This window comes from Oryctolagus cuniculus, chromosome 18 (genome assembly GCF_051225735.1).
Source record: "Oryctolagus cuniculus isolate XC-2025 breed Fujian yellow rabbit chromosome 18, ASM5122573v1, whole genome shotgun sequence".
Taxonomy (NCBI): Eukaryota; Metazoa; Chordata; class Mammalia; order Lagomorpha; family Leporidae; genus Oryctolagus; species Oryctolagus cuniculus.
Genome location: NC_142884.1, coordinates 14,819,855 through 14,846,829, shown reverse-complemented (window position 1 = coordinate 14,846,829; position 26,975 = coordinate 14,819,855). Strand labels below are relative to the sequence as shown.

At 45.4% G+C, this 26,975-nt stretch overlaps 3 long non-coding RNA genes across 7 annotated transcripts in view; 2 read left to right on the top strand and 1 right to left on the bottom strand.

Annotated features, from left to right (window-relative positions):
* The window catches only part of LOC149120792 (uncharacterized), a 34,672-nt gene extending 7,933 nt beyond the window's left edge, over nucleotides 1–26,739 (bottom strand). Inside the window, exons 1-2 of the long non-coding RNA XR_016224536.1 lie at nucleotides 26,610–26,739; nucleotides 1–19,521 (exon numbers count right to left, since the gene is read on the bottom strand). The exon at nucleotides 1–19,521 is cut by the window's left edge and continues 7,933 nt beyond it. This is a non-coding gene — a long non-coding RNA (uncharacterized LOC149120792). The remainder of the gene's footprint in view (nucleotides 19,522–26,609) is intronic.
* Nucleotides 1–26,975, top strand: part of LOC138846446 (uncharacterized) — a 66,702-nt gene that overhangs the window by 17,515 nt on the left and 22,212 nt on the right. The window lies entirely within an intron of this gene.
* Nucleotides 19,517–26,975, top strand: part of LOC149120791 (uncharacterized) — an 18,082-nt gene continuing 10,623 nt past the window's right edge. The window contains exon 1 of one of the 3 annotated variants that reach the window (XR_016224533.1): nucleotides 19,517–26,975. This is a non-coding gene — a long non-coding RNA (uncharacterized LOC149120791). The other 2 variants (XR_016224534.1, XR_016224535.1) reach the window with 2 other exon arrangements.

Genomic DNA, 26,975 nt, shown 5'->3' with positions numbered 1-26,975 from the left:
ATTTAGCTTGACCTTCCTCAGTCTCCTCGACTCTTCCTTCGCCACCCGGCCAGTTCCCGAAGTGGGAGATCCTGACAGTGTCCCTGTGGCACTGTGAGTCATGGATGTGGAGGGGCTGATGTAGGCAGGAAGGTAGCTGGGAGCAGGAGGTGACCACTGCCCACATGTGTGCTGCAGCCCAGCTCTCTGCTATGGCCTTGAAAAGCAGTAGAAGATGGCCCAAGTCCTTGGGCTCCTGCACCCACGTGGGAGGCCCCGAAGAAGCTCCTGGGTCCTGGCTTCAGATGGTGCAGCTCCGGTCATTGCAGCCAATTGGGGAGTGAACCAGCGGATGGAAGACTTCCCTCTCTCCCTCTCTCTCTCTCTTTCTGCCTCTCCTCTCTCTGTGTAGGTCTGACATTCAAATAAATTTTAAAAAAAGGAAGAAAAAATGGGTGATGCTAAAGCCCACCCCAAACCCCATGCTTTTTGAATATTCAATTACACCCCACCCAAGACACCCCCCACTATGCCTCCAGATTGTATGAGAGGATGCCCTGCTCTTTGATTATAACCCATTCCTGAGTGTGTACTTTCACCTCCAGTGACTTGCTTTCCTACTCATGTCTATCCAGGTCCCTTTTTTGAATCCTCTCTCTCGGGGAGACAAGAACCCAAAGCATGCCTAGCCAGACTGACCACAGCCTGGAAAAGCAATTGAACAAATGGGTTTTCACTCTTGTGTCCCCTGGACATCAGGAGCCACCCAGCTGAGCCCAACATAGGCCGGCCATTCTCCAGCCCATCCACTGAGCCCTGAGCTAATGTATGCTTATTGCTGACAGTGTTTATATGGAAAAGATGCTGTTACATAAATTCCCTCACACCACAGAGACAAAATGTGCTGTTTAGGATAACTCTCCCAGACATTCCTGAATGCAAAAACACACATACGAGTATGTACTTACATTTACTATTCCTTTTTTTTCTGGAATGTTCTTCACATCTCCTTGTGGTAGGCTACTTCATGATAGTCTAGGCTTATCGGAAGCTGAGTTTTTAACAAAGAGGTCTGTCCTAGCTACCTAATCTCAGAAACCTTCTCGTTCCTAAGCATCTGATTATAGGTTTACTTGAATTAATTTTCTGCCATCTGGCCTCCTGACTAGAATATGTCCTTTTAAATTTTTTTATCTTCTGAAAATGTTTGATTAGCAATTAAGTACTTTTTTATGAGGTAGCGTGCAATATTTCAACATAAGTACACAGTGTAAACTGATCAGATCAGGTGATTAGCATGTATGTCAACAGCCAATGCCCCCGGGAAGCTCAAAAGGCTTCATTGTGATTCATTGCTATTTCAATACCTGAAAGCGCCTGATGTTCTGCAAAGTCATCATTCAGGTTTTCAGGCACATTCCAGGGAGAGCGGCAAGACCCAGCGGTGCGCTGGCCATAGCGCACCAGCCGTGGTGGCCATTGGAGGGTGAACCAATGGCAAAGGAAGACCTTTCTCTCTCTCTCTCTCACTGTCCACTCTGCCTGTCAAAAAAAAAAAGTGTGTGAAACAACTCTGCTTTGTTTTATTTATTTATTTTACTAAAGATTTATTTATTTGTTTGAAAGGCAGAATTACAGAGAGGCAGAGGCAGAGAGAGAAAGAGAGGTCTTCCATCCGCTGGTTTACTCCCTAAATGGCCACAATGGCCGGAGCTGAGTCTATCTAAAGCCAGGAGCCAGGAGCTTCTTCCGGGTTTCCCATGCAGGTGCAGGAGCCCAAGCACTTGATCCACCTCGATGCTCTCCCAGGCCACAGCAGAGAGCTGGATTGGAAGTGGAGCAGCTGGGACCCGAACCGGCACCCCTATGGGATGCGGCAGCCTTATCTGCTACTCCACAGCACCGATGCCATCCTCTGCTTCATCTTAGTACTAAGAGCTCTATCCCAGGAGGAGCTTAAGCCCCATTACCCTAACATTGCAGTCTCAGGCGACACATGTTTCTGTGCTGTGCCTGTGTGGACTGGTACGCCCCCCCCATGTGTGGTGATGAGAATGTCCCCTCTTACAGATTAATATACTCCAAAAATTAAAGCTCTCTGTTTTTTCTGTTCATGGAGTTATGTCTTTGGAAATTCTTTACTATGGTCTCTTATTTGCTCCAAATAAATCACTTTTTGAGACAATTCCTTCTGTGTGTTTGTTAGAACTTGCCAGAAAGTGGGCTCACAATGTTGGACAAGTAACATTTCCATCAGCTTTTCTTTGTTTGGAACTTGCCAACCCCCTCAGTTCTTTATACAGTAGCATAACACATTATTGTGAACTGTAGCTCCCCACTCTGCAGTAGACCGCCAATGCCCAGTACTTTTTTTTTTTTTTTTTTTTTGACAGGCAGAGTTAGACAGTGAGAGAGAGAGACAGAGAGAAAGGTCTTCCTTTGCTGTTGGTTCACCCCCCAAGTGGCCTCTATGGCCGGCGTGCTGAAACGATCCGAAGCCAGGAGTCAGGTGCTTCCTCCTGGTCTCCCATGCAGGTACAGGGCCCAAGCACTTGGGCCATCCTCCACTGCACTCCTGGGCCACAGCAGAGAGCTGGACTGGAAGAAGAGCAACCGGGACAGAATCCAGCACCCCAACCGGGACTAGAACCCGGGGTGCCAGCACCGCAGGTGGAGGATTAGCCTAGTGAGCCGCAGCACCAGCTAGCACAGTACTTCTTTTAAAAAATGTATATTTGAGAGACAAAAGGAAAGAGGGAGAGAGAGTAAGTCCTTTTGCTGGTTCACTCCTCAAATGCCCTCAAAGGTGAGGGCTGGGCCAGGGCCAAAGCCAGGAGCCAGAAGCTCAGTTCAGGTCTCCCGGGGGGTGGTAGGAACTACTTGAGCCTTTACCACTACCTTCCAGGATCTGCATTAGCAGGAAACTGGAGTCAGGAGCTGGAGTCGAGTATCAAACGCAGGTTCTATGACATGGGACACGGGCATCTTAACCACGTCCCACTGCTGGGCTCAACACCCACCTCAGAACCTATCCTATGTAATGATGCTTGTTGCAAGCGCCACTCACCACGCAGCTCAAGAAGGCTAATGCGACGTGTCGGAGCACGGGGAAGAATCACACAGAATCAATATAATTTCAATATCATTCATTATTCAATATTCAATACCACTCAATATATATATTCAATGCACACATCTAAAGGTCAATGCCACTCAATATGTTATTAGTCCACATAACACACATCCAGGAATAAGACAACTTCTAGGATATATCCAGCAATAGTAATAAGTGTAACACATACACAGCATAAAAGCATAACCAATCTAAACACTCATGGCAAAGGGTGTAATATGAATGCTGCGTTCTCAAGGTTCCTATCATGGTCACGAAAAGTCAAAGTCCAAAGTCCAGAGTCCAGAGTCTCTGTTAGCACTCGGAGAGACGGATTTCAGAACAGTCACTTATGGACAGCAGTCGTGGGATGACTGGCACTCTGGGCAGCAGGCTCGACGGTGAAGAGTTGGAGAAGTCACCGATGAGAAGTCCGGTCCAGATCTGATGTCAGCTCCAGCAGTGGCTGGGATGTCCAGGCGAGGTGGGCTCCAGCGAGTGGCGAGCAGAGCTTCAGTCAGTGACGACGCGGGCAGAGTTTCACTTGCACTGAGCCGTGGTCCCCCAGGGGATGAGAGCTGGTGTGAGGCTTGTTATCCTTGCTCTGGGGTAGGTGGGCAGTGAAGGGGCCCTGGGGTGTCACCAACCACAGACTCATCTTTTTGGGTGTCACCAACCAGATGTTGGTGTCTGGGTGTGGCTGATGGTGTGTTGGGGGTCTCCTGGGTGTGACCGATCATGGTGCAGTAGTGTGGGTGAGGTAATGCAGTAGCCGGCTGGTTGGCTTCTTCTTAGGATGTAATGTCCCCCAGTCCTCATCAGGCCTCACCGCCTGTGTCTGTTCTGACAGATGCTGGTGCTTAGTGGCCTTAGCTTAAGTAACTCCATTTTCGTTTTGCTTTTTCGCTTTCTTTTCGGGTTAGTGGCACTCCGTAACTCTTTTGGGACGCCTGTGGGATTCTGCACAGCACTTTGGTACTCATTATCCAAATCTCTTCTTTGCCCCCTTCCCCCATCCTCCCCAGCTTCTAGGTATTCCTGTTTTCAGTCCAGGTAGACATTTAAAAACGCTCATGTATGAGAGAGGATATGTGGTATCTGTCTTATTTCACTTAACATAGTGATCTCAAGTTCCATCCATGTTGCTGCAAATGTCAGGATTTCATTCTTTTTTATGGCTCAGTAATATTCCACTGTGCTTGTATACCACATCTTTTTTATCCGTTCACCCGTTGGTGGACAATTAGGTTGATTCCATGTCCTGAGTACCGAGAACAGTGCTGTCATGGACATGGAGTGTAGGTGTTTCTTTGACAGCCTGACTTCATGTCCTTTGGGTACCTACCCAGAAGTAGGGTAGCTGGGTCATATGGTAGATCTAGTTTTAGTTTTCTGTTCTCCACAATGGCTCTACCAATTTGCACCCCTACCGCCTGTGTATAAGCGCTCCCTTTCCTCTACATTCTCACTGGCATTTGTTAGTTTTCTCTTTTTGATAATAGTTGTTCCAGCTGGACTGAGATATCGCATCATGGTTTTGATCTGTATTTCCCTGATAGCTAGTGATACTGAAAATTTCTTCATGTACTGTTTGGCTTTTTGTGTTCTTCAGTTCCTCCATCTATTTCTTTTCTTTTCTTTTTTCTTTTCTTTTCTTTTCTTTTCTTTTCTTTTCTTTTCTTTTCTTTTCTTTTCTTTTCTTTTTTTTGACAGGCAGAGTGGACAGTGAGAGAGAGAGGGACAGAGAGAAAGGTCTTCCTTTTGCCGTTGGTTCACCCTCCAATGGCCGCTGTGGCCGGCACGCTGTGGCCAGCGCACCGCGCTGATCCGAAGCCAGGAGCCAGGTACTTCTGGTCTCCCATGGGGTGCAGGGCCCTTGGGCCATCCTCCACTGCACTCCCGGGCCACAGCAGAGAGCTGGCCTGGAAGAGGGGCAACCGGGACAGAATCCGGCGCCCCGACCGGGACTAGAACCTGGTGTGCCAGCGCCGCAAGGCGGAGGATTAGCCTAGTGAGCCGCGGCGCCGGCCGCTCCATCTATTTCTTAACTGGAGTGTTTTTCTTGTTGTTGAGGGTTTTTTTAGTTCTTTATAAATTCTGTGTATTAATCCTTTGTCAGATGAATAGTTTAAAATATTTTCACCCATTTCTGTTGGTCCTCTCTTCATCAGGGCAACAGACAGAGCGGGAGTGAGAGAATCTTCCATCCACTGGTTCACTCTCCAGAGGGATGCAGCAGCCAGGTCTGGGGAAGACCAGGAACCCCACCCTGGTCTCCCACGTGGGGGTCGGGGCTCTAAGCACTGTGCCATCTTCAACTGCTTCCCGGGAGCATCTTCAGGAAGCTGGACTGCGAGCAGGGCAGCCAGGACTCAGTCTGCAGTCCACTGTGTGGTGCCAGCATCGCAAGTGATGTTTGACCTGCTAGGCCACAGTATTGGCCCCAGAAAATACAACTCCTGATGCTGAGGAGAATACTTCTGAAATAACCCAGTCAGACAGAAACAAAGAAAAAAATTCAAAAGAACAAAGAAAACCTGCAAACCACATGAGATACCGCTATGCTAACAAATACTTGCGTTGTGGGTCTAGCTGAAGGAGCGCTGAGGAAAAAGGCATTGAGAACCAAAATAAGTTAAATAATTAAATAACTGAAAATTTCCAAGTATTGAAAGAGGTATAGAAATTCACATTCAGGAAACTCAAAAGACCCCCAACCATAATCAATCAAAAATACCCCCTTCAAGGCATATTTACTCCAAAAGTCTCAGGTACAGACAAGGAGAGAATCCTGAAAACAGAAAAGCATCAAGTTACACATAAAGAAAGCTCATTAGGCTAACAGACTTCTCAGTGGAAATTTTACAGATCGGAAGAGAATAAGATGATACAGTCAAGGTCTTTTTAAGTGAGAGAGAGAGAAAGAACTTCCATCTGCTGGTTCCCTCCCTAAATGTCAGCAAAAGCCAGGGCTGTCCAGGCCAGAGCCAGGACCCCAGAACTCTGTCTGGGTCTCCCAAGAGGGTGGTAGGAACTCAAGTATTTTGGCCATCTTTTGCTGTCTTCCCAGGAACATTAGCAGGAAGCTGGACTACAAGTGTAGCAGTCGGGACTTGAACTCCAATATGGGATGCTGGCATTACAAGTAGTGTCTTAACCTTTTACACCATAATGCTGGCCCCTATTCAAGGTCTTGAAAGAAAAAAGTACCAACCAACAATACTATATCCAGAGAAACTATCCTTTAGAAATGAAAGCGAAATAAAATCTTTACCAGAGAAGCAAAAACTGATGGAATTCACCACCAGACCAGCCCTACAAAGGGCTAGCACTGTGGTGTAGTAGGCTAAGCTTGTAACACTGGCATCCCATATGGGTGCTGGTTCGAGTCCCAGCTGCTCCACTTCTAATCCAGCTCCCTGATATGGCCTGGGAAAGCAGTAGAAGATGGTCCAAGTCCTTGGTCTCTGCACCCTACACCCTGCCCTGGGTCTTGCTTAATCCATTCAGCCAGTCTCTACCTTTTGACTTGGGAATGTAATCCATTTACATTCAAGAATCATATTGACAGATAAGAACTAGCTCTTTCATTTTGTTGTCTCTTACTGTTTTATATATTCTTTGTTTCATTCTGACTCTCTTTTATCTTTGTGTTTTTTATTACTTTTATGTGGGAGACCTGGAAGAAACTCCTGGCTTCGGATCGCTCAGCTCCGGCCGTTGTGGCCATCTGGGAAGTGAACCAGAGGATGGAAGACCCCCTCCCCCTCCCCCTCCCCCTCCCTCTCCCTTCCCCTCCCTCTCCCTCCCCCTCTCCCTCTCTCTCTGCTTCTGCCTCTCTGTCATTCTGCCTTTCAAATAAATAAATAAATCTTTTTTAAAAAATTAGAGCAGAAATAGAAATGAAAAAGTAACAAAAGCTTAACAAAATGAAAAGTGTTATTTTTTAAAAAGATAAACAAAATAGACAAACTTTTAGCAATAGTAACAAAAAAGAAATCTTAAATAAAAAAATTAGAAATGCAAAAGAAGAAATTAAGGCTGAGATCACAAAATGCAAAGGAGCAGAAGAGACTACTATAAACAACCATGTGTTAATGAATCAAAAAACGGAAGAAAAGGATGAATTCCTGGACACATACGACTTTCCAAGATTAAATCGAGGATATGTAGAAAATCTAAGCAGGCCAAGAACAAGTGATGAGGTTGAAGCAATGATTAAAAGCCTCCCATCAAAGGAAAGTCCAGGACCTGGCTGTTGGGGAGAACCACACTTGCCAAGGCAGAGGAGTCTGCGTGTGACCAAGAGCATCGCCCGTGCTGGGTCCCTCAGGCCAGAGGGAGAGTTTTAATAGTTGCCTCCTGATGAGCAAAGTCTTCCCAAGAAGTGGCAATCCCAAGGGCTGCTCCTTTGCCTGCTGATACCAGCCCATTGATATCTGATGCACAGAGACGCCATCATTCACCCCTGTGAATGTGATAGTTGTCAACGCCCTGGTGAGAAGTTCCAAGAGAGGCTTGGGTGGACTGCGGACCACTGAGCTCAGACGGGGAGTGTCTGAAGATTGTGCAGTATTCGGGGGGCACTGAATCTTAAGGGCATGGAGGTATTACCAAGTCTCATCGTCAGCTTTACCTTAAACCTGCAGTGAGAAGGCATGCCCTGTATGTGGTGGAATGAGAAGGTGAAAAGGTCATGCCAAGATGGCCGCTGACAACAGAAACTGCCTGGCAACAGGCCATTATTGGATGGCTTCAGAAACCACATGACAACAGGGCCTGACTGGCAACAGGCTGTGATTGGATGGCTTTGGAAACTGCCTGGCAACAGGCTGTGATTGGTTAGGGCATAGACCACCCCTTGACTGGATTGGCTGCCTTGGCTATATAAGCAGCTGTAGCAACTGAAATAAACGAGTCTGTGGGCTGCTCGCCTCTGGGCCGCTTTCACCTGACTCCCAGGGTCTGGGTGGTGACTCCGTGCCTCTTGCCCCCACCACGCTCCTCCTCTCAGAACGAATCCTCACAAAGAAATCAACTTCAACATCAGACCTTCCCTGATTCCCGGCAGCCATGGGCTGTGGTCGGTCTCCATATGCCAGGTGTTGGTGGAAAAACCCAGGGAGAAAGTCACCCCCTGGTAAAACATGACTGATTTCTCTGATCCCCGGTGCCCCAGTGAGTGTAGTTTGGGGTGCAGTGGGAAGGACTTGACAGAAGTGTGGTGTCTGAGAAACTTTCGTGGCGCTTGCACTGTGTGGCCTCATTGTGAGTTCCTTGCTTGGAGGGAGGACATGGGGTGCAAGAAGAGGTGCTGCACTTAAGAAGCAGAAATGGGGGCTGGCGCTGTGGTGCACCTGCAGTGCCGGCACACCCATATAGGTCCTGATTTGAGTCCTAGCTGCTCCACTTCCAGACTGGCTCCCTTCTGGTGTGTCTGGGGGAGCAGTGGAGGATGGCCCAAGTACTCGGGCCCTTGCAAACAAATAGGGGATCTGGGGGAAGATCCTGGCTCCTGGCTTCAGACTGGCCCAGCCCTGGCCATTGTCGCCATTTGGTGAGCAAACCAGTGGATGGAAGATCTCACTGCCTCTCCCTTTCTCTGTAGCTCTGCCTTTCAAATAAAATAAATAAATCTTTAAAAAAAAAAAAAAGAAATAAGGTTTTGGAGGAAGGCAGATTTCCCAGGGGTTGGGACCTATTGGGTGGATGAGGATCATGGCCTGGTTCCTCACTCTTAGGTCCTGCACAAATCTATTTGCCCCATCTGACTTCTCTACAGGTAGAATGAGTGAGGTACAAGAGGATTGATACGGCCTTAGAAGCCTGGACTTGAGAACTTTGAGGTTATGGGTTTCAGTCCCCATTTGGCCTTGAGTCAAACATTAATCCCTTAGCCATCGACTGAAGACTCTGGGGTTTAAATGTCTGCGTGAATTTTGGGAGCAAAAGCCTGTTGAGACCATACCATTTGGTCATATTTATCAGGTTTATTCCTTATTGTCCATCTTCCTCTCTAGACTATAAACTTCAGGGTTTTTTTTTTTTTTTTTTTAAATCTGTAGATGGATTCCCAAGTACCTGAAAAGTGCGCTGGTACATGTTGGGGTGTTGAGGTTGATTTCTTCTGAGAGGATTTGTTCTGAGTGAAGGAGCATGATGGGAGCAAGAGGCTCGGAGTCACCACACAGACCCCGGGAGTCGCGTGAAAGCAGGCCTGAGGCAAGCAGCCCACAGACTTGTTTATTTCAGTTGCTACAGCTGCTTATATAACCAAAGCCCAGCCAATACGGTCAAGGTGCGGTCTATGCCCTAACCAATTACAGCCTGTTGCCAGGCAGTTTCCAAAGCCATCCAATCACGGCCTGCCATCAGTCAGGCTCTGTGGTCATGTGGTTTCCTCTGTTGTCATGTGGTTTCCAAAGCCATCCAATCATGGCCTGTTGCCAGGCAGTTTCTGTTGTCAGCGGCCATATTGGCATGACCTTTTCACCTCCTCATTCCACCACATTGGGGTATTCGATAAACTTGTTAGAGTAAATGAATATGAGAGGAGTCTTCCATCAGCTGGGCACATTGGTGGCATTTGGAAATGGAATAATGGTAGCTATGAGCAATTTAAATATTCTTCAAGTTGGAGTAGGGAGAATATGGAATTGGTTGTGATGGTGAGAGCACCTAGGGAGGCAGGTTTAGGACAAATGATGAGGTCAAGGGCATGGTAGGGGCAGCCAGAGGGTCGAGCGGGGTAGCACACAGTGTGGCCAAAGAGTGGTAGCCAGCGTGGTTGGTCTGATGGGAAGGAAATGAGTAACAGGGAAGTCAAAAGGTTATAGCTCAAGGTTGGCGGTGCCCCACAGTGGTGCTGTACCATGGAGCACTGGTTTCATGGCTGCAGGATGGTCAAAGAGAAGCAGAAATCCTGTTGAGTGCCTCAGAAATTGTACAGGACAAGTTGCTACACACACACTGTGTTGTGAGCTGAGAATGGAGCAAATTGCTGGACTTTATCAGTACCCCATGGGCCTTGAGAGATTCCAAACTGACCAGTCCGTCCCTGGCCTTGACAGTTCTATGGCTTGCAACATTTTTAACCACCACGATTAGTGTCAGGTTCCAGCACCAGGTTCTGCACCCACCCTTGCTGGTTTCTCAGGAATCCTGGGCCGTCCTCCCATCGTTCCCTTTTCTCATAGTCAGAGTCCCAATGATCCTTTCCCTCGGTGAAATGCAGGTTGGGTTTCTAACAGGACAGAAATTTATTTAATTTTCTTGAAAGTCAGAATTACAGAGGAAGAGAGAGAGAGAGGTGTCTTTCATTGCTGGTTCACTCCCCAAATGGCTGCACTGGCTGGAGCTGGGCCCATCTGAAGCCAGGAGCTTCCTCTGGGTCTCCCACATGGGTGCAAGGGCCCAAGGACTTGGGCCATCTTCCATTGCTTTCGCAGGCCATAGCAGAGTGCTGGATTGAAAGTAGAGCAGCTGGGACTTGAACCAGCACCTATATGGGATGCTGGCACTGCAGGCAGTGGCTTTACCCTGCTCTGCTACAGCACCAGCCCCAAAACTCCTACTTTATGTTCACTTCTTTTGTGATCTTAGCTCACCATCCTGGTGATGATCATGGATTCTGGAGGGAAACCCAGTGGTGTCCCTCTAGCCCGTGGGACTTGGGATGGTGTCAGATACCAGGAACCCCCTTTTCCTGTATGAAGCCCCAATGGCTCAGGGACTTCCACAGGTGAGCCTTCTGAGCCCCGGTCCACCCACTTTGGGTTGAGGCCCATTTTCTGCAGGTGTCTCCCTCTGGGAAGGAAGGAATTCCTTCATCAAGGGTGAGGTGGGTCTTCTGGCCATCTTCAGGGGCGGTTCCCCCAGGTAAGGTTTGTTTTTCCAGCTGAAGCCATTTGTTTTCTTGGTGAGAGCTTGGCAAAGATAAATGTCATTTTCCTGTATCCTAGGGAGTGTGCTAGGCAGAATGCAGCTTAAACCCACCTAGGGGAGCTGTGCCTGCCATTGCTAGGCAGATTCCCACACTTATTTTCATTTGTTTCATAGAATTGAGCTCTCTGTGACATCCTGTGGACATTTCCGAAATTGCAACTGGAAATTTTGCGTTGCTTGTGTTGAGGAACAAACAAACAAAATGATGAAGGCATTGGAAGACAGAGGCCCCCGCTCCTCTGACACCCCCAGGAAAGGGTTCCTAGGAGACCAGAAACCTCACAGATGTGGGAATTCACAATCTCTAACACACAGTGGCCACAAAGGGATCTCCAGATAAGCGCATCGGTCTTGTAGGTCAGAAGGAACAGTCCTGGCCCAACAGTTGGTGCCCATGGGAGCCTGGCCATCCCAGTGCCTCGGCTCCCACACACCATGCAGAGGGTGACTATCAACCCAGCTGGTGACACTCCTGGGAGAGGGGCGCCTGCAGCAGCGCCTGTCACAAGGGACTCACCACTTGGGGTGACTGAAGTGTGCGTGGCCGACTTGGGGATCTTTTGATATCCTCAAGATAGTCTGTGCACGGGCTTGGAAAAACCAACGAAAACAAAACACCTGTCCCAAACTCTAAACATTCCTTGCTCAGGGGTACAGGGTTTTCTTTGCTATCAAGAGATTGATAAGAGCCGGCGCCACGGCTCACTAGGCTAATCCTCCACCTTGCGGCGCCAGTACACCGGGTTCTAGTCCCAGTCGGGGCGCCGGATTCTGTCCCGGTTGCCCTTCTTCCAGGCCAGCTCTCTGCTGTGGCCCGGGAGTGCAGTGGAGGATGGCCCAAGTGCTTGGGCCCTGCACCCCATGGGAGACCAGGAGAAGTACCTGGCTCCTGCCATCGGATCAGCGCGGTGCGCCGGCCACAGGGTGCCGGCCGCGGCAACCATTGGAGGGTGAAGCAACGGCAAAGGAAGACCTCTCACTGTCCACTCTGCCTGTCAAAAAAAAAATGAGATTGATAAGAAACACAGTGGGATACCCACATGTTAAAGGATGCACAGGTCTGCGTCTGGGAGCTCCAGCTGGATGTGCCCTGCTCTCACACACATTGGGTTTTTTAAGTCAAAGAGAATTTTTAAGCTACAATTATAAGGTTAGCATGAAAGGGCTTTTTAGTGTCTCCTCTCTCTCTCTCTGCCAATTTTGAATCTGCTGACTTACATTAAGATAATTTTGTTACTTGAGGATGTGTGGAAGTTTGCTATTTCTGTCAGTTTTGACTAAAATATCAAAGAATTGACTCCTAAACCCACTTGAGATTGAAAAAAAATGGGAAAAAAGAATAAAACAGGCATTGCCACAAGCCGAGGTGCTGTGGAAAGTGAGTGGCCCACAGCCTTCCTATGACCCCCTGTCGGAGCAGACGGTCACCTTACAGGTTGGCCTTAGCAGCAGGTGACCTTACCTTGTCCCAACTGTCACGAATAGAATTTGGGTTCAGCTGTCTCTTTATAAAGTGCTAATCTTATACTACTCTGTTTTTCTGGCTCATGGCTGAAATTTTAAAATGTAAGCTATCGGATCTTTGTGTGTGTGTGTGAGGTATGTGAATGTGTCATATGTATTTTGTCTACATGGTAAAACCCTTAAGAACTTTGCTCTGAATTGGCTCTAAGTAAATGAGGGCCCACATAAATTAAAAGTGTTAAGGTTCTAGTAATTAACCTGCACACCTCCTTGTTCACATGACAGACTTTTGATCTATAATCTGGTCTTAAATTTGCCGGTAAAATAGAAATAAAGATGTCTCCAGAATTGTTAGCATTTATTTTTGTCTGGGCTTGCTGGCTAGATGTGGCTGTGTTTATCTGTCAGTTGTTTAAGATCAAAAGTAACTTTGACCTAAGAGTCAATATACAAACAAAGCGCAGTGCAATGTAGTTCACTGCTTCCTGGGTTGCATGTGCAATGATGTCAAGAAAATAATTGGAGATGATGACTGTGCTTGTTCATAAGTAATCTAAGTGTAATTGTTAAAATAGATCTTGGTAATTATAAATGAGATAAGCATTCATAAATTAACTTTTCATGTAATTTAAATTATTAAAGTTATGTTAAATTAAGTAATACACATAAAACTGCTGAGTCATTTCAAAGTATGTTGAAACATTGAAACATCACTTTCCAAATATAAAGTCAAGTCATGTTTCTAGAAATTATGAAATACGTTCATAAATTGTTGGTGCCTGGCAAACAATTCAAGATTTTTGTTTTCCTTAAGTCTTCACTTGAAATTAACATTACTAATGGTTAAAAATTCAAATTTATATTTGTAATATTAGAAGAAAATTTAGATGGGATTTTGATGAGAGGAAGTATAGGAAAGACATAAAAAATGTGTTTTTTTTTTTTTCCTTGAGAAAAAGAGTGCTGTGGGCCGGTGCTGCGGCTCACTAGGCTAATCCTCCACCTGCGGCACCGGCATCCCGGGTTCTAGTCCCAGTCGGGGCTCCGGATTCTGTCCCGGTTGTCCCTCTTCCAGGCCAGCTCTCTGCTGTGGCCCGGGAGTGCAGTGGAGGATGGCCCAGGTGCTTGGGCCCTGCACCCCATGGGAGACCAGGAGAAGCACCTTGCTCCTGCCTTCGGATCAGCGTGGTGCGCTGGCTGCGGTGGCCATTGGATGGTGAACCAATGGCAAAGGAAGACCTCTCTCTCTCTGTCTCTCTCTCTCACTGTCCACTCTGCCTGTCAAAAAAAAAAAAAAAAGAGTAATTTTGTCTAAATTCAGAGATTTTTAAAAAAGAATAGTTCCAAATGTAAAATTTTTTTAAGATTTATTTTATTTATTTGAAATAGTTACAGAGAGAGGTAGAGACAGAGAGAGGTCTTTCATCCATGCTTCATTCCCCAAATGGCTGCAATGGCCAGAGCTGAGCCAATCCCAAGTTAGGAGCCAGGAGCTTCTTCCAGGTCTCCCACATGGGTGCAGGGGCTCAGTGAGTGCAGGGACCCAAGGACTTGGGCCGTCCTCTGTTGCTTTCCCAGGCACATTAGCAGGAAGGTGGATCGGAAGTGGCACCCACATGGGATTGCTGGTGCTGCAGGCTGAGGCTTCAACCCACGCACAACGTCAGCACCTCCCAATGTAAAGTTAAGGAAGGAAATAGAGACAAAGCAGAAGGTAGGGGAGAGAGATGTGAAGGGAGTTATGAGGATGTCATTTTTGTGAGGGAAGTTAAAAAGAGAAAGCATTCTTTTTTTTAAAAAAAAGAAAATTTATTTATTTGAAAGTCAGAGTTAGAGAGAGGAGAGGCAGAGAGAGAGAGAGAGAGAAAGTCTTCCATCCACTGGTTCACCCCCAGTTGGCCACAATGGCCAGAGCTGCGCCGATCCGAAGCCAGGAGCCAGGAGCTTCCTCGGGTCTCCCACATGGGTGCAGGGCCCAAGCACTTGGGCCATCCTCCACTGCTTTCCCAGGCCACAGCAGAGAGCTGGACTGGAAGAGGAGCAGCCGGGACTCGAAGTGGCGCCCGTATGGATGCCGGTGCTTCAGGCCAGGGCATTAACCCACTGCGCCATAGCACCAGCCCCAGAATTCTTTTTTTTTGCATGGGGAAAATTTTTATGATAAAATAAATTTTTGTTCTAAGGTGGGAGGACTGAAATTTTCCCAAAAGTGAGAAAAGAAACAGGAAAAAACTAAAGATTGAAGCGTGTCACAGAGCCTACTGAGCAAGCCCCATGATGTTTGTAAAGGACAAAGCTGTAAGAAATCTGAATGCGATCGAGGGAGTTATAATTTAAAAGCCATTATAGACTTCTTAAAAGAGTGAGCGTTGGTACATGGATTTAATTACAGAATCAAATTTTCTATGTTTAAAGCAAAAAGGTTTTTTTTTTTAAATACTGATCTGCTTTTACTAAAAACTTGCAAGAGCTTTGATTTTTCTTAAAAATTTATTTATTTAAAAATCAGAGCTATGGTGTGTGTTGGGGGGAGAGATATCTTGCATCCGCTGGTTTACTCCCCAAATGGCCATGATGGCTGGGGCTGGAGTAGGCAAGGCAGAAGCCAGGAGCCAGGAATTCCATCTGGGTCTCTCGGCGCCTTAGCCGTTAGCTGGGAGCTGGATTGGAAGTGGAGCATCTGGGATGGGAACCTGGGCTCATAACGGATGCTGGCATCACAGGCGGTGACTCCACCCATTGTGTCATGATGCAACCCCAAGAGGACTGATTGTTAATCCAGAATCTGTTTTCAAATTTCTCACCCAACCTTCTGAACTGTAAACTTCCCTAGTTCACAGGATCCGTTTAGCTGGTAACTTTCTTTCCGCTTTCTTGTGTTTTTTTTTTTTTTTTTTTTTTTTTTTTTTTAAGATTTATTTATTTATTTATTTATTTGAAAGGCAAAGCTACAGAGACGCAGAGGCAGAGAGAGACAGAGGTCTTCCATCCACTGGTTCACTCCCCAAATGGCTGCAATGGCCAGAGCTGAGCCAGTCCAAAGCCAGGAGCCAGGAGCTTCTTCTGGGTCTCCCACGCGGGTGCAGGGGCCCAAGGACCCAGGCCATAGCAGGGAGCTGGATCGGAAGTGGAGCAGCCGGGACTCAAACCAGTGCCCATATGGGATGGGGGCACTGCAGGCGGTGGCCCTACCTACTACACCACAGTGCCGGCCCCTTTCCACTTTCTTGAAAGCTCCTGTACAGGTCTTTCTTCCACTCTCTCCAGTTCTGTGTCTTGTTATTGTGGCTTGATGCTAAAAACAGTTATCTCGAAAGCCCAAGACAACTTGAATCTTCACTTTTCTTGGTATTAAAAAGCTATCACATTGCCAGAAAAGTTCAGAGGCTTTTTACCATTCCTAGAGTCCCACGCTCCCTTGCGCGAGGTACCGTTCCCCTGTCTACCTCGCCTTGGAGGCCGGTGTGGATATCTCACTGTCCCGTGAGGTTCAGCAGCCCTTGCCTTAGGCTGGCTTCCAGGTTCTCAGTGGGTTTCTTGTAAGGAGAAGGAATCACACGCAGAAAATATTTCTTTACCTTTCGATATCTAGCCTAGAAAGTGTTCTGTCTCCCTGATGAAACTCTAAATTCAGTCTACTTATTTATTTATTTTGATTGCGCATGGGGAACACTGTGATATATCAATATATGTATCAAATGTGTACTGATAAAATCAAGGCAGTTAGCATTTCCGCTTCCTTATGTTTGGAGCCTTTGGGCTCCTATCTGCTGGTTCCTCACACTGTTAGATGTTACCATGAATTACTGTCACCCCACTGTGCTGGGGACAATAGAACATTTTCCTCTCTCTAACTAGGCCTGTTTCCAAATTCTCCCTTCCCCGCCTTTTTTTTTTTTTTTTTTTTTTTTGACAGGCAGAGTTAGACAGTGAGAGGGAGACAGAGAGAAAGGGCTTCCTTCCATTGGTTCACTCCCCAAATGGCTGCAACGGCTGGTGCCTCCACTGCTCCCCCGGGCCACAGCAGAGAGCTGGACTGGAAGAGGAGCAACTGGGACTAGAACCCGGTGCCCACATGGAATGCTGGCACCGCAGGTGGAGGATTAACCAAGTGAGCCATGGTGCCGGCCCCTCCATCCCCCGCTTACCAGCCTCCAGTAACCACTGTTCTATGTTTGGATGGACTTCTTAGCTTCCACACATGAGGATACTTCAAAGTTCATAGAAAAATGGAATTAAAAGGTAAATTCATTTTGGTACAAAAAAATGAAATCTGTGCACAAATTTTTTATAATGCACATTTTTTTAAACTTTTATTTAATGAATATGAATTTCCAAAGTACGACTTATGGATTACAATGGCTTCCCCCGCCATACCGTCCCTCCCACCCACAACCCTCCCCTTTCCCACTCCCTCTCCCCTTCCATTCACATCAAGATTCATTTTCAATTATCTTAATATACAGAAGATCAGCTTAGTATACATTAAGTAAGGATTTCAACAGTTTGCTCCCACACAGAAACATAAAGTGAAAAATAATAGATGATTTTTTTTAAATGATGATGAAATCAGTTCAGACCTATTGTCATGTTTAATCCCAGTGAGAGTCAAGTTGGGAATTGATAATTTCTTTTTTTTTTTTTTTACAGAAGATCAGTTTAGTATGCATTAAGTAAAGATTTCAACAGTTTGTACCCCCATAGAAACACAAAGTGAAATATATTGTTTGAGTACTCGTTATAGCATTAAATCTCAATGTACAGCACATTAAGGACAGAGATCCTACATGAGGAGTAAGTGCACAGTGACTCCTGTTGTTGACTTTACCAATTGACACTCCTGTCTATGGCATCAGTAATCTCCCTATGCTCCAGTCATGAGTTTCCAAGGCTATGGAAGCCCTCTGAGTTCTCCGCCTCTTATCTTGTTTAGACAAGGTCATAGTCAAAGTGGAGGTTCTCTCCTCCCTTCAGAGAAAGGTACCTCCTTCTTTGAAGACCTGTTCTTTCCACTGGGATCTCACTCACAGAGATCTTTTTGCCAGAGTGTCTTGGCTTTCCATGCCTGAAATACTCTCATGAGCTTTTCAGCCAGATCCGAATGCCTTTAGGGCTGATTCTGAGGCCAGAGTGCTATTTAGGACATCTGCCATTCTATGAGTCTGCTGAGTATCTCACTTCCCATGTTGGATCACTCTCCCCTTTATTTATTTTATCGGTTAGTGTTAGCAGGTACTAGACTTGTTTATGTGCTCCCTTTGACTCTTAGTCCTTTCATTATGATCAATTGTGAACTGAAATTGATCACTTGGAATAGTGAGATGGCATTGGTACGTGCCACCTTGATGGGATTGAATTGGAATCCCCTGGTATGTTTCTAACTCTACCATTTGGGGCAAGTCAGCTTGAGCATGTCCCAAATTATACATCTCTTCCCTCTCTTATTCCCACTCTTATGTTTAACAGGGATCACATTTCAGTTAATTTTCAACACTTAAGAATAACTGTGTGATAATTACAGAATTAAACCAGTCATATTAAGTAGAACAGACAAAAAAACTACTAAGAGGGATAATGTATTAAGTTGTTCATTAACAGTCAGGGCTATGCTGATCAAGTCACCGTTTCTCATAGTGTCCATTTCACTTCAGGAGGTTTCCTTTTTGGTGTTCAGTCAGTTGTCACCGATCAGGGAGAACATATGGTATTTGTCCCTTTGGGATTGGCTTACTTCACTCAGCATGATGTGTTCCAGATTCCTCCATTTTGTTGCAAATGACTGGATTTCGTTGTTTCTTTCTGCGGTATAGTATTCTAAAGAATACATATCCCATAATTTCTTTATCCAGTCTACCGTTGATGGGCATTTAGGTTGGTTCCAGGTCTTGGCTATTGTGAATTGTGCTGCGATAAACATTAGGGTGCAGACCGCTTTTTTGTTTGCCAATTTAAACTCCTTTGGGTAAATTCCGAGGAGTGGGATGGCTGGGTCGAACGGTAGGGTTATATTCAGGTTTCTGAGGAATCTCCAGACTGACTTCCATAGTGGCTTGACCAGTTTGCATTCCCACCAACAGTGGGTTAGTGTCCCTTTTTCCCCACATCCTCGCCAGCATCTGTTGTTGGTAGATTTCTGTATGTGAGCCATTCTAACCGGGGTGAGGTGAAACCTCATTGTGGTTTTGATTTGCTATAATGCCCATTTCTGCGAACTTTGAAGATCCCACATGTGAGAGAGAATTTCCAGTATTTGTCTTTGTCTGGCTTGATTCTACCTAACATGGTGCCCTCCAGTTCCATCCATTTTGCTGCAAATGACAGGATTTCATTCATTTTTTGTGGTGGAGTAATGCCCCATTGTGTAGGTATGTGCACAGGGATGTGCCACCTTTTCTGTATCTACCCTTCCACAGGTGGACACCTGGACAGACTCCTTGTCCTGACTGTCATGACGGGAGCGCAGGTGTCTCTTTGGATATGCATATCCTTTGGATGGGTGCCCGGCAGTAGGCCTGCTGAGACATGGTGGTTCCACTTTCAGTCTTTAAAGGAATCTCCCAACTGGTTTCCATAGTGAGTGCACTAATGTGGATTCCTACCAGGAGTGAGTTCCCCTTCTCAGTGACTTCACCAGCACTTGTTATTTTTAATCTTTTTATTAGTAGCCATTCAAATTATTTTCTAACTGAAATTTCCAGAAGATCCATATTAGACTTAGTTGATTTAAATTATGTGAAAAGCATTTATTTTTTTTAAAAGATTATTTATTTTGCTGAAAGTCACAGTTACACAGAGAGAAGAGAGGCAGGGCAGGGGGAGGTCTTCCATCCGCTGGTTCACTCCCCAGATGGCTGCAACGGCCAGAGGTGGGCCGATCCAAAGCCAGGAGCCAGGAGCTTCTTCTGGGTCTCCCATGTGGGTGCAGGGGCCCAGGGACTTGGGCCATCTTGTACTGCTTTCCCAGGCCATAGCAGAGCTGGATTGGAAGTGGAGCAGCTGGGTCTAGAACCGCTACGCCACAGCTTCAGCCCCGAAAAGCATTTCAAATAAGAAATTATATTTAGCTTTCTTTCAGTATATTTATTAACACATGAAAAAATAACATGTGAAAGAACTTCCAAAAATGAAATTAAGAAATGTTTATTTTGGTGCCAAAAATTTTGGACTCCATCCATGCATTTTTAAAAATATTTTTTGATTTATTTGAGAAGTAGAGTCACAGAGAGAGAGAAAGGTCTTCCATCTGTTAGTTCACTCCTCAAATGGCCACAATGGCTAGAGCTGGGCTGATCTGGAGCCAGGAGCCAGGAGCTTCTTCCAGGTTGCACATGCAGGTTCAGGGGCCCAAGCACTTAGGCCATCGTCTATTGCTTTCTCAGGCCATAGGTGAGAGCTGGATCAGAAGAGGAGCCCATATGGGATGCTGGCACCACAGGCAGAGGCTTAGCCCACCATGCCACAGTGCCGGCCTCTCTGTGTATACTTTTTTCTCAATATGCATTTCCATGAACCTTTTGAAGTCCTCTTGTATGTGTCAGTGTTGACTGGTACACATTCTCACGGGGTTGACTATTATAGAGGAGTCATGGTTATGGGAATTAGTAAATGTTTCCCGAAAAGAAAAACGCATCCAAACTGGGAAATCCCATAGAGTTACAGAATGACAGAGCTTCTCATCTTACTGGAGAAGTTCTATGGAATCTATTATTTTTGGTGGAAAGGAGCAAAACACTTCAAACAAAGGGTTTCAGTATATTTTTGACTATGGGTTGGTTTTGCATGACATGGCTTGTTTTGGTGTTGTTCTTGCTCTTTGAGAATAATGTGGTTTCTCATGTCAAATTTGATATCATCTTGGATAGTAGTAGGTCCAGAGTACTATGCTTTTTATGGTTTCTCATTGCATGATTTTAGGTATGCTAACCAGATGTTTCTGGAACTCCAACAAACTTACTAGATTTTTCTTTATTCACAAATTCATGTGAATAATCTATGCATTTATGATACATATCTGTGGGGAGCAACTCGGACTAGACTAAGTTACTGGAATTAAGACTTATTCTATGCATCTGCTCTCCCACAATATGGCGCTGAGAAGGGAGTAAACAACTTCTACGCAGCTGCCTCTCGCCAACTTGAGTGATGACCTGCAGGAGCTGATCCTGCTCCTGATTGGAGGAGAGCAGCGTACTCGGCGTGTGGGTAGCAGAGTTGGGATTGGTGGAAGAGGACTATAAAGGAGGAGAGAGACAACATGCACCAGGAACATCTAAAGGGAACATCCGGATAACATCTGAGCAGCCCCCGAGAGAGCCGGCCGGCAGTGTGCCGCTCCCCCGTGGAAGTGGGGAAAGTGGCAGGGGGAGCCGCCCTTCCACGGAGGTGGAAGGGTCGGCAGCCAACCTGGGAAGGACCAGCAGCAAACCCGGGAAGGGCCAAGCAGACAAAAGAACAGCGCAGGGTTCTGTGTCGTTCCTCCGTGAAGAGGGGGAGCAACACATATCAATTATTCAAGTAAACAAAGACCAATGCCATTTTTTTACCTCTAAAAGAAGTAGGATGTTTGGAAACCAATCCACAGCATTTATTCACCATCAAACCATGTTTTTTCACCATCAGAATTGTTACAGGTACCAAATATCTTCAGTTAAGGAACACTGGCTGTATTCTGTATTTCTTTTATCCATCATTGCTCATTGCTCTTTGCCAAATGGTTCCACTGCATTGTACTCCATTCCAACAACAATACATTCACTATCTAACTATTTTATAATGAGAATTTCATTAATTGTATTGAAGGGATTAATGGAAAAAAAGACCTAGTGAATGAGTATAGGGTTCCAGGATAGATGATTTGAGAATTGGATAAATTATTGAAAGAATAACTGGATGGGCTGGCGCCGTGGCTCACTAGGCTAATCCTCCGCCTTGTGGCGCCAGCACCCTGGGTTCTAGTCCCGGTCGGGGCACCGGATTCTGTCCCGGTTGCCCCCCTTCCAGACCAGCTCTCTGCTGTGGCCTGGGAGAGCAGTGGAGGATGGCCCAAGTGCTTGGGCCCTGCACCCCACGGGAGACCAGAATAAGCACCTGGCTCCTGCCTTCGGATCTGCGTGGCAGCCATTGGAGGGTGAACCAATGGCAAAGGAAGACATTTCTCTCTCTCTCTCTCTCTCTCTCTCACTGTCCACTCTGCCTGTCAAAAAAAAAAAAGAATAACTGGATGGAAATTATTGAATTGAATAGTTGGAAGGTTAAATGCATGAATGGAAGAAAATGTAGAGAAGAATAGTGGATTTACTGATAGTTAGATGGATTGATGGCTTCTTACAATAATGAATGAATGGGTCTTTGAGTGGATGAACAGGAAGTGGAATTGTAAATGAGCAGAAGTGAAGGTGTGGTGGTGGGTGAATGTATGGAAGGAAGGAGGCGTGGCTCCTTGGATTGTAAGACATGGATGCTGGGTCATCCTGCGAAGGACTTACCTGAGGGGCATGTGGGGCTCTGTGTGTTGGACTCATGTATGTATGTTTGTGTGGAAGAGGGTAAGAAGTGAGGTCGTTAATACATTAGTTACAGCACATGCAACACAGCAGCCCTCTGAAGTCAGATGGTTTGGGTTTAAAAAAAAAGAGCTTCTATGGGGCTGATGCTGTGGTTTAGTGGGTAAAGCTGCTGCCCGCAGTGCCAGCATCCCATATAGGCGCTGGTTCAAGTCCTGGCTGCTGCACTTCGGATCCAGCTCTCTACTATGGCCTGAGAAAGCAGTAGAAGATGGCCCAAGTCCTTGGGTCCCTGCAGCTGCACGGGAGACCCGGAGGAAGCTCCTGGCTCCTGGCTCCTGGCTTCAGATGGGCTCAGCTCCTGCCATTGTGGCCAACTGGGGAGTGAATCAGTGGATGGAAGACTCTCTCTCTCTCTGCCTCTGCCTCCGCCTCTGCCTCTGCCTCTCCTTCTCCCTGTGTGTAATTCTGACTTTCAAGTAAATAAATATTTTTTTAAAAAAGTGCTTCTACATTCCCACTGAGATCCTGTACCAACAGGGATGCCCACTCTCACCGTTGCTATTCAATATAGTCCTGGAAGTTCTAGCCAGAGCCATTAGACAAGAAAAAGAAATTAAAGGGATACAAATTGGGAAAGAGGAAGTCAAATTATCCTATTTGCAGATGACATGATTCTATATATAGGAGATCCAAAAAACTCCACTAAGAGACTATTGGAACTCATAGAAGAGTTTGGTAAAGTAGCAGGATATAAAGTCAATACACAAAAATCAACAGCCTTTGTATACACAGACAATGCCACAGCTGAGAAGGAACTTCTAGTATCAATCCCATTCACAATAGCTACAAAACAATCAAATACCTTGGAATAAATTTAACCAAGGATGTCAAAGATCTCTATGATGAGAATTACAAAACATTAAAGAAAGAAATAGAAGAAAATACAAAATAAGTGGAAAAATCTTCCATGTTCATGGATTGGAGGAATCAATATCATCAAAATGTCCATTCTTCCAAAAGCAATTTACAGATTCAATGAAATACCAATCAAAATACCGAAGACATTCTTCTCAGATCTAGAAAAAATGATGCTGAAATTCATATGGAGGCACAAGAGACCTCAAATAGCTAAACCAATCTTATACAACAAAAACAAAGATGGAGGCATCACAATACCAGATTTCAAAACATACTATAAGGCAGTTATAATCAAAACAACCTGGTACTGGTACAAAAATAGATGGATAGACCAATGGAACAGAATAGAAACACCAGAAATCAATCCAAGCATCTACAACCAACTTTTATTTGATCAAGGAGCTAAAAACCTATCCCTGGAGCAAGGACAGTCTATTCAACAAATGGTGCTGGGAAAACTGGATTTCCACATGCAGAAGTATGAAGCAAGACCCCTACCTTACACCTTACACAGAAATCCACTCAACCTGGATTAAAGATCTAAATATATGACCTGATACCATCAAATTATTATAGAACATAGGAAAAACCCTGCAAGACATTGGCACAGGCAAAGACTTCTTGGAAAAGACCCCAGAGGCACAAGTGGCCAGAGCCATAATTAACAAAAGGGATTACATCAAATTGAGAAGTTTCTGTACGACAAAAGAAATGGTCAGGAAAGTGAAGAGACAACCAACAGAATGGGAGAAATTATTTGCAAACTATACAACTGATAAAGGATTAACAACCAGAATCTACAAAGAGATCAAGAAACTCCACAACAACAAAACAAACAACCCAGTTAAGAGATGGACCAAGGACCTAAACAGGCATTTTGCAAAAGAGGAAATAAAAAAAATGTTCAAGATCACTAGCCATCAGAGAAATAAAACTCAAAACCACAATGCGATTTCACCTCACCCCAGTTAGAATGGCTTTCATACAGATATCTACCAACAACAGATGCTGGCGAGGATGTGGGGAAAAAGGTACCCTAATCCACTATTGGTGGGAATGCGAACTGTTAGTAAAGCCACTATGGAAGACAGTTTGGAGATTCCTCAGAAATCTGAATATAGTCCTACCATCCGACCCCGCCATCCCACTCCTTGGAATTTATGCAAGGGAAATGAAATCAGCAAATAAAAGAGCTATCTGCACCTCCATGTTTATTGCAGCTCAATTCACAATAACTAAGACATGGAATCAACCTAACTGCCTGTCAACAGAAGACGGGATAAAGAAATTATGGGATATGTACTCTATGGAATACTACACAGCTGTAAAAAAAAATGAAATCCGGTCATTTGCAACAAAATGGATGAACCTGGAAAACATCATACTTAGTGAAATAAGCCAATCCCAAAGGGACAAATACCATATGTTCTCCCTGATCTGTGATGACTAACAGACACCTAAAAAGAAACCTGTAGAAGTGAAACTGACACTATGAGAAGCAGTGACTTGAACAACCCTTGTCTTGACTGTCAAGGAACAGTTTTATTATTTTATTTTTTACTATTTTCTTTTTCTACTTAATACCATTGGTTGAACTCTTTACTCAACACAGAATTATTCGTAGGTGTTTAAATCCAATTGAAAATAGATCTTAGTAGAAAATAAGAGTGGGAATAAGAGAGGGAGGAGAAATACAGTTTGGCACACATTCCCATGAACTTACCCCTAAGGGTAAAACTAAAAACTTGCCAATGGACTCTAAATCCTCTTAAGCTGGGTGGTAGTAATGCCATCTTACATGTTAAAGTGCTCATATTAAGTGTATAACTGATCACATAGATAGGTTTAAGTGTCAAAGAGATCACATAAATAAGACCAAGTTTCTGGTAATAACAATAAATAGAATTAAAAAGAGAATGATCCAACATGGGAAGCAGGCCACACAGCAGACTCATAGAATGACAAATACCCTAAACAGCATTCTGACCTCAGAATCAGCCCTTAAGGTATTCAGATCTGGCTGAAAAGGCCATGAGAGCTTTTCATGCATGGAAAGCCAAGATACTGTGTCAAAAATGATCTACATGAAGGATCTCTGTGAGTGAGATCCCAGTAGAAAGAAGGGGCCACCAAAGAAGGAGGTTACTTTCTCTGAAGGGAGGGGAGAACTTCCACTTTGCTTATGGCCCTGTGTAAATACAGACAGAGTTTGTGGACTCAGAAGGCTTCCATAACCTTGGCAGCTCACAACAAGAGCCTTGGGTGATTACTGACATCATAAATAAGAGTGTCAATTGTTAAATCAACAACAGGAGTTACTTACTCTCCATGTGTACTTACTCCCCATGTAGGATCTCTGTCCTAATGTGTTGTACTATAAGAATTAATGGTAAAACTTGTTTTCAAACAGTACTTTGTACTCTGTGTGCCTGTGTGGGTGCAAACTGTTGAAATCTTTACTTAGTATAGAGTTGGTCTTCTGTATATAAAGATAATTAAAAATGAATCTTAATGAAGAATGGGATGGGAGAGCAGTAGAGGGTGGGATGAGAGTAAGGGTGGGAGGGCAAGTAAGGGGGAAAGAATTGCTATATTCCTAAAACTGTACCTGTGAAATTTGTATTCATTAAATAAAAGCTTTCTAAAAAAATTAAAAGGGGGCTGGCACTGTGGTGCAGTGAGTTAACGCCCTGGCCTGAAGTGCTGGCATCCCATATGGACGCCGGTTCGAGGCCCGGCTGCTCCGCTTCTGGTCCAGCTCTCTGCTGTGGCCTGGGAAAGCAGTGGAAGATGGCCCAGGTCCTTGGGTTCCTGCGCCCGTGAGGGAGACCCGGAGGAAGCTCCTGGTTCCTGGCTTCAGATCGGCACAGCTCTGGCCATTGCAGCCAGTTGAGGAGTGGACCATCAGATGAAGGACCTCTCTCTCACTCTGCCTTCCTCTCTGTGTAACTCTGACTTCAAATAAATAAATAAATCTTTAAAAAGAAAAAGTTCTGGGGCCGGTGCTGTGGCTCACTTGCTTAATCCTCTACCTGCGTTTCCAGCATCCCATATGGGCACTGGGTTCTAGTCCCGGTTGCTCCTCTTTCAGTTCAGATCTCTGCTGTGGCCTGGGAGGACAGTGGAGGATGGCTCAAGTGCTTGGGCCCTTGCACCCACATGGAAGACCAGGAGGAAGACCTGGCTCCTGGCTTCGGATCGGCACAGCGCTGGCCATGACAGCCATTTGGGGAGTGATCTAATGGAAGGAAGACCTTTCTCTCTGTCTGTCTCAGTGTCTATAACTCTACCTGTCAAAGAAAGAAAGAAAGAAAGAAAAAAGAAAAAGTTCCCAAAATTCTATGGAAGATGCTAGTTTTGTCACTCATTTCTGAAAAGGAGTGCTATTCTACAATAAAGATTTGTAATTTTCCATCTACCATACCAAAAAAAAAAAAAGTGCTTCTGGCACTTCCTGTGTAATTACCTAACCCTTGTTATGTTTGGTTTAGTCATTTGGAGATTAAGTGAAACACAAGATCAAGGTGATAGTCGATGCAGAGTATTTATAAAAAAAAAAAAAAACCTATGACATAGAAAGCACATTATAAATATTTAGGGGTCATTGTTATTGTTGTCTCGCATGACTTTTGAAGTTTCGCTCCATTGGAGGCATTTGCCCACAGCCCCTGAATTCATCCGCTTACCTGTTAGAGCTAACAGGGTATACTGAGCAAAGACGGAGCTTCCGGAGAACTTGGGCTCTAACTTCGAAAGTGCCCACCAGGCACATTGTGTATTTGCTCAAGTCCTTACGGCTGCTCGTGTCTTCCCTTCCACCACACGCACAGGCACTCATACCCACACACGGCAAGTGCCTAATGAAAGTACCTGGAAGACAGAAGGAGCATTAGAAATATTTCATTACTGTCGCTACCTACTACGGGCTTGGAAACTTGGTCTGCAGAAGGCATTGGTCCAGGACTGCTGAAATCATCCCCATGGTGCCCACGGCCTCCTGCGCTGCTTTGTGTCCACATCAAGCTCCTCCCAGCTGTGGACTCGTGTACGCG